The sequence below is a fragment of the Nelumbo lutea genome, chromosome 2 (assembly GCF_056320005.1).
Source record: "Nelumbo lutea isolate HS-2025 chromosome 2, American lotus-T2T, whole genome shotgun sequence".
In the NCBI taxonomy this organism is placed as follows: Eukaryota; Viridiplantae; Streptophyta; class Magnoliopsida; order Proteales; family Nelumbonaceae; genus Nelumbo; species Nelumbo lutea.
In genome coordinates, this window is record NC_142685.1 from 59,925,200 (window position 1) to 59,933,830 (window position 8,631).

An 8,631-nucleotide genomic window follows, 5' to 3' on the forward strand; every position below is an offset into this window, starting at 1 on the left:
TCTAGGTAGGTTTCACAAAAAAAAAAACAAAAAAAAACAAAAAAACAAAGATTTACAAGTAGGAATGATCGGAGCAGCAGGGGGCAAATTTAGGGATCCTCGTTTCCCTTGAAATTTTTACCCCAATTTGGGCATAGGGTGGGAATGGAATGAGGTATTTAAGTTCGAGATCAGGGACGGGGAATGCAAAACCTGGCTACACTCGACCCTATCACTATTTGTAGCTCATGTGAAACATGATTAGAATGGGTATTAATATTTAAAGTTATTAGCAGGCCCTAACTCTCATTATAGTTAACACATCAAACTGACAAAGGCTTCAAAAAATGTAACACCCTATTAAGCCATGTGTATCATTCGGGGGGATAAAATGCTTGCACTTCTCCTAGGGTTTCTTTGTCAAACACTAGGACCTTTTCTTGGGTTTATAATTAGCTTATTCTTTGTAGTCAAGGTTTTAAAAGGCTAAAGGCGTAGTTGAGGCCTAATGGCCCAAAAGGTGAGAGGCATAAGCCTTAAAGTTTAAGAAAAATTAATTAATGATTGTAAACTGATGAAATTAACATATAATATGCCAAATTAAAATGCTAGAAGGTAGATATATCCATAAACTAGAAATTTATAAGCAATAAGTTTTGGTAGTTAAGAATTAAATAAAATAATAACTAGTCAACTAACAATTATAAACATTTTACATTTCATGTAAAAAATAATTTATAAGCAATATTATTATTATTATTATTATTAAAAAGAAAAAATATCTGTTAGGATAAGAAATTAGAAAAATAACAAACTTGGAACATTACATTCACAACAATAAGAAAAACCTCACATGATTTATTTAAAAGAAACTAAGAACTTGATTAGTCCTTTAATCCTTCTTGCATTGAACTCTCTTAAAACAACAAGAAAAATTAATAGAATTTGATTTGTTTTATTGTTTTTTCATTTTATTTTTTTTTATTTGGCCCATAATTATTGAAGTGTTTTTTCTATATGTTTTAAATTATAAAAATACATCTTTTTTGCATTAAATTACCAATTAACCATTGATATTTGATGCTTACACCTTTTTACGCCTCAAACCTTAAGGGTTGAGGCTTAAGCCTCATTTTCACAAAGACTTAAGCCTTACATCAAAATTGTGAGGCTTAAGCCTTGAAGCAAAATTTGTGTGCCTCATGCCTCAAGGCTTAATCCTTTTAAAACAATGCATGTAGTATGGTATGCATTTAATTGAAGTGCAATTTTATTTACACTAGTACAAATATATGGGAGTGAAAATGAAAAAAATGAAAATTCTGTTTTATTTTTATTTTGTTTTTATTCTGCTTTCAAGTCTTATTTTACTTCATTTGTACGGCAATCAAACAAAATATGGTAAAAGTTGAAATAAAATCAGAATTTGCACCCAAACCATTTACACTTCAACTAAACATAGACAAGGTTAAGGCTCAATTTAGAAAGAATACAAATACAAATATGTATAGTGCAAAACCTTGTATTTTTGTATTCCTAAACCAAAAATTTTACCTCTCTCAATCAAATTTACCCTTTTGACACCTTCTTTCATATCATATATGCAATACCCTTATCAATACTTTTCAAAAAGAAAAGCTTTACCCAGTATAAATAAATAAATAAATAAATAAATATATATATATATATATATATATATATATATATAGTGTTGGACATTCCAACACAATAAAGGACCAAGGTTGAATCAGCATGTGTGCAATTAAAGAAGTGAACATTCTAGAAATAATGGTGTATCCAGCTAAATACATTCTAAAATGGAAATCAACATGTGATTTAAATAATTAAACAATAACATTCCAGAATAAAGGGCAAAATAGAAAAAAAAAATAATAACCCAAGAAACTTCTGAAATGGGGACCCTTGACTAATCTATTCTCTCGCTCTCCTGTCCTTTCATCTCGACCTCTTCCCATTTCCCATGCTACCAATCACCATCCTTCTTCCGATGAACTACATAAGTTCGATATGCCCCTCCAGGAGTCCAATCATTTATTTTTCCTTTTCTTTTTTATTTAACCACCCAATTAATTCCACAGATTTTAGGGTTCCACAAGCTTTAAATAAGTCATTAATTAATAGTAAATACCTATCTCCATCTTAATTCTCTACTTCTTTTATCCTCACTGTATACTGTATAGATCCAAATCAAACAGTCAAAATCGAATATTTTTAATTCACGGTTGTGAGCCCGCAGCATTTGCTAATAGATGGATATTATCAAATGGAAAGCAAATTGTACGGTCAGAATTATTGATAAGTCATTACGGGTGTAAATGGTATTGGAAAATCTGATTTTGAATTCGATATTCAATATAATCGAATTGAATTCGGATAATTTGAATATTTAATCGGTCGAATTCAAATATGACCTGATTTGATTCGATAAATATCTGACTTCGACCGATTATTTAATTCTTATATATATTTATATATATAATATTTTATATAATATATATAATAATTAAGTTATATAAATAATTTATATATTTATATACTTTATATCAATAAAATATTTATTTATATATTTATTAATTATCTAAAATAATTAATTAATCGCATTCGAATTGAATCAAATATTCAAATATTTAATTAGATTCAAATTCATATATTAATTTCCAATATCCGTTGGATATCAAATCGAATTCAGATATCAGATTTTTTAATCGGATTCGGATTCGGATATTGCCTTATCCAAATCAAAATCAATCCGCTTACACCCCTATAAGTCATCACGGCATGGAGGTCTAAGGAGATGATGCATGCCTGTGGCACGAGATGCATAATCAGTCACTAGAAGGGCTGCCCCTTGCGCCTCCTTAAACAGCTCTCGTATCAAATAAGCAGCTGAATCAATTTTAGTTGTATCTTCAATTATTCAATGGGTCCCTAGTAATTTGAAGGGCTCTTTGTTGTTTCAGCACCTTTAAATAACTTATACAGTTAACAGTTACAGCTAACCAGTTTAATTCAGGGCCCGTTTGGGGTGAAGCTTTCTATGTCTTTCTCATTTTAATCTCACGTGGAAAGACACGGACAGTCTGCCAAATTGTCTTTGGGCTACTCAAATCTTATGTTAAAAGCTCAATGTGTCTTTTGACTGTCAGAGCTATAAGAAGATCTTCTCAAAAAGACACACTAAACAGGCCCTGAATCTTCAACTTTATCCTCCCAAATGGGCTAGATAAGAGAAAAACAAAAAATGATTATCCATTTTTAGCATGTTTCACATATTGAAGAATTGTATGCTTTCTCCAATTATAATGGATAAAACAAAGGGCAAATTTCTTAAACTACCCTTATGATTTACCTAATTGATTAAGTATACCTTTACTATTTGACTATTGTCTAACATTATTCGCACTGCTTTAAAAATTATTATTATTGTTAAATATTAACAGAAGGGTTAAATGTCAGCTTTACCTTTTCGTTTCTGTTAATTCCCTTTGAAAGTAATGCTCTCTCTTCCGTTAAATCCCAATGGCACACAAAATCTCTAAGGCTTGGATCTAGTTTGTTTCCTACGTGTTTTGGCTCGACCAAGAATTTGAAATTGGGCTAATAAATAGACATGATAACAATGTTGCCGCAATGATACGCTTCAAGATGTTCACCACCATGAAAACACTTGTCAAGTCAATACTGTCATTGCAACTTCTAGTAGCGGTATCTCCTTTGCAACTCTCTTCTCTCATTGTTTTTCCTCTCCCATCTCTCTCTCTCTCTCCGGTTTCTCACGTTCTTCCTTTCCCTCTCCCTCTCCTTCTCCTCCCTCTTCACCATTGGTTCGTCGCTGCTGCAACGAAAATAGGCACAACCTTCTAATCAAATCGGTGATGAGGGTCAAGGGACATCAGGTACATCCAACAACGGCGAGGTGATTGCCAATAGGAGCGGTGGCTGCCAATCGAAGAATAGAGCATACCAAGGGACATCCAATGACGATGAAGACAGAACAAAGCAAATAGAGAAAGAAAGCCTTCGAAAATCAGGCTTCATCTTCTTCAGGCTGTCCGTGCTTGCCCAAAGAGGGCATAACCCTAACCGGAAAGACCACAACCCTAGAGGTTGAATCCCCAAACACCATTGACAATGTGAAGGTGAATGTCCAAGACAAAGAAGGCATACCTCCTTATTAGGGGTGGACATGAGCCGAGCTTCTCATGAGCTATCCGAGCTCAACTCAGCTCAGTTTAAACCGAGCTCGAGCCTAGTGAAGCTCAGCTCGTGAGGCTCACGAGCCAAGTATAATAAATAAATGATTTTTTATTATATCCATACATACATACATATAAACATATATAATAAATAATTTTTAATTTATATATAGTATTTTTATTTTTATGTACAATAGTAAATAATTTTTTTATAATTCTTTTTTTTGTATGTAAAATAAAAACATTTTTATATGTATATTTTTTATTTTTTAGAAAAAGACGGCTTGCGGTCGAGCTCGCTTTGACCCGAGTCGAGCTCGAGCCTAACATAGCTTCAGTGAGCCGAGCTTGAATAGCCAAGTATTCAGCTCGGCTTGGCTCGAATCCACCCTTACTACTGATCATCAATGCCTTATCTTTGTGGGAAACCAGCTCGATGACAGTTCCACTTTGGTCGATTACAACATCCACAAGGAACCTACACTCTACTTGGTTATCTGACTCAAAGGAGGAGCAAAAAAGCTCGATGTGTTGCAGTTCTACAAGGTTGAGGACTCGAGTGAGGTTCAAAAGTTGCAACTCCCCTCTCTGTCGACGAGAACAGGGGAGTTGCAGCAATAAAGCTCTCCTCTTAATGGTGATGGTGGTTGGGGCGAACAGAGGAATAACTCACCGTGGTGCTCTATTCTCTCTCTCTCTCTCTCTCTCTCTCTCTCTCTCTCTCTCTCTCTCGCCACTACTACTAGTCCATCGTTGCTATAATGGTAAAGAAATGTTGAGATTGGGCCATCTGAGCTTACCTCTAGATCAAAGAGTATTGCTTCTAGAGAACCACTTATTGAGAGGTAATGGGTTCTAGAAACCCCTCGAAAGAAGCAACTATTGCTGAAGTGCCACTGATTTGGCTGCCCGAGAATTCACGCTTATCTGGTGCTGACGAAGATGATTGGAGGAAGATAGAGGGAAGAGAGAGAGAGAGAGAGAGAGAAGTCAAAGGAGGAAGGGGTGGTTGGTCGAGAGGAAGGGGATGAGGGTAACATTGGATTTAAAAAAAAAAAATTAAACACCACGTGGTGTCACATGTGTGTGGGTTTTGACGAAATATTAACGGATTCTAATGGTAAGGGTAGAGCTAGTCAATTGTCAAAAACAGTGGAGGTAGCGTTAGATAATTGTCAAACAATAAGGGTATACTTAGTCAATTAGCTAAACATAAGGGTAGTTTATGAATTTTGCCATAAAACTAAATAATTAATATAAAAAAACTTAAAAAACTTAGAGCCACTTTCAATTTGACAAAAACAAACTTAAAATCTCAAAGTTGTGGAGTCATAAACAATCTTGGGCTCTCCGTCCAAAGAAAGTCCAATGATTGTATATAAAAAAACTATGAAAAACATGAAGGTGAAGATATATCCCGTTAGTTTGGAACTGCTCCTCACTTAGCATTTCTCACCCAAGACCAGATCTGTTCCTCACATAGGGCACCTCACACGTGCATCCTACCATGCATTGGGAACATATCCCATGTTTTTAAGTTATTATTCATAGGAGATGTTCCCAATGCACGGTGGATGTGCATCACGGTGGATGTGCATGTGAGACACCCAAGTGTGAGGAGGCACAGATCCCGTTCCTTCTCACACCAAGCTTACAAGGCCATTCAGTCACTTTATATTATTATTCATAGGCAATGTTCTCAATATATGGTGAGATAAGACTATGAATGCATTCTGTGAGGAGAAAAAATCTCGATTCATATCCCATTGGGTCCGTTTGAGAGGGCTCAAACTATCATTTGGCCATTGAAAGGTTGAGAAAATTCTTCAGCTGCATGACTGAATATTTGTATATTAGCAGTATAAAACAACAAATCATCACAGTTAGACTAGATTCTCACTATCACCTTCATCAATACTAGATTCTCCCTCTATGGAGGGCTGTCAATGGGTCCGGTCTGGATTGGGTTCAGGCAGAACCAACCCTGAACCGATTATTAATCATGACAAAAATCATAAAGTTATAATCATCTTGATTAATAGTTGGGTCTATAAGGTTCAAACCTGATTGATTATATGAAAGCTATATTTGTTTATCTATTCAATAACTTTAAATTTAAATTTTGATAATATAATCTTAATAAAAATGATAGAAAAATATCAAATTATTTATCTGTATACCTATTACCTATATAAAAATATAAAAAAAAAGACATTTTCACACTAAATATCTCGTCCATGATATTATTTCCTTTTTTTATCAAATTCACCCCCACTAAAAGACACTCCTCTCTGAAAGGACACATATGTGTCCATTCGGGTGACTTGAAAACACTCTATAAATAGAGTGATGGTCGACCCAATTTTACACAATAACAAACTCACAATTCTCTATCTTCTTTCCTGAGCATTATCTCTGAGTGGTTCACGGAGGTATGGTAAGCGAGTTTACGTCTACCAGTGGCCTATTGGTTGTTTTATCTTGGCGACCAATTTGCAATCACCTGACTACATCGTAAGGGGCAAATGCAATTTTAAAAAGAATGAACAAGTGGCACAACTCAGTCCTCCCTTTTCTGCAATTCTCTGTTTCGCCTTCATAGTTCTGCAACATTGTCAAATTTTGATTTGAAAAGCATTTATCAATAAATTTCATTCTCATTATTTATATTGTTTTTTAAACAGTGGTTACCTTCGTGATGCTAATAATCGACCAGCAGCACAAGCTCGAAATAATCATCATTGGAAGAGCGAGGGCATCTGTGGGTATGCGATGTCGACTATAGTATAGTAGGTCGATCTGCTTGTGTCAACCCATGAAGCAAGAGGACAGGATCAGTTTGAGACCCACCCTGTAGCTATTACACTATCTATTCTTGCTCTACAACTTTCTTTCTGCTTCTCCACACCTGTTGCGTTAAACCCACGACTGTGCTCCATCAAGACGAGGTGCCCTTTGACTTGCATAAGTATTTCCTCCGGAGGAGCTTTTGCATTGGCTTTAATTTTCTTGGGTTGGTTTCTCTCCGCAGCAAACTATAGGTTGGTTAGTGTGTAACTTCCCTTTGCTGTTTCTGATTCTTCTGATGGCGAAGACATTTTTGCTGAGTTTGGAAGGAGTATAAATACAAATATGTAAAATGCAAAACCTTATCTTTTGTATTATTTTGTATGAATTTATACTATATATATTCTCATTTGTACTCCTTCCTCACTCAGCCTTAATTGTTGCGTGGACATGGAAATTTTATAGAAGCCACTGGTGGTGACAATGAACCAATTGAGCCTTCTGTTTAGTTATAGTTATATATATTGTATACCATGCCATATTGTTCATCACTAGCTGCCTTACAATTCTATTTCCCTAGCTAGCTGAAATAACCCAGCAGGTTGATCAGCTGCAATTAATAAGCCTATCTAATGTTTGACTGGTTGCCTTGTTTCTTCATTAATTTATCAAGGAGATTTAAAATTTTAATAATCTCTCCCTTCTTTTATATTCTTTGAGTTTTGTCTTTTCCTCTTCTCTCCTTTAAATGTATGAAAAGATTCCTTGTCCTACATTGCTTGGGAAAAGAGTTAAGCAGAAATATATCTATAGATTTGCTCTGAAAACACTATAGATATTCACATGCATGTGAAGGGGGGTTGGGTGTGCTATTTACATGCGTGCATTGAGACAGAACGGGGTGTGAGCATAGGCGCAAGTAAGTACGTGTATACACACCCAAATCATTTTGGTTTTGACTAGTTTAAATAGTTTGACTTTTGAATTTGAATTTTTATTTTTTAAACTTTTTCTTTTTTGTTTTATGTCTCTTCGAATACGTGCACTGTTCTGAAGAGACTTCTCTCTGAAATGACACTTCTAGGTCCATTTGGGTGATTGAGAACACTCTATAAAAAGAGTGTTGGTCAACATAAAAACACACACCAATGCACTTAACATAGTCTTTTCTTTTATGTCAATCATTCTTCTTTGAGCATCGTTCTTTGTGGTTTGTGGAAGTCTGGTAAGCAAGTGCACGCCTATTAGTGGCATGTGGGCTGTTTATTTTGGCGATCGATTTGCAATCACCCGACTACACTATAGGGCCAGAGCAAATGCGGTTTTAAGGAGAGTAACCAAGTGACACAAATCAGCCTTCTTGTCTTTTGCAATTTCTCAATTTCATAGTTCTACAATGCTACAGTTTCGCAAATTCTTAATTTGAAAAGCGATTACCGATAAATTTCATTATGCATTTTTTACTATTTTCCAACATAAATACTCTGAAGTTTCTGCAGGTTATTGGGTAGTTGTCTTGTTTGCCGCTTGTTATATTCGAGGAAGGATCGATATTTTTATTTTGGAATTTAATTTCTTGAGGTCATGAAGGAAATTAATAGTAATTAATTACTGTAATAATCAGTAGGTTCTATTAATTAAATTATAG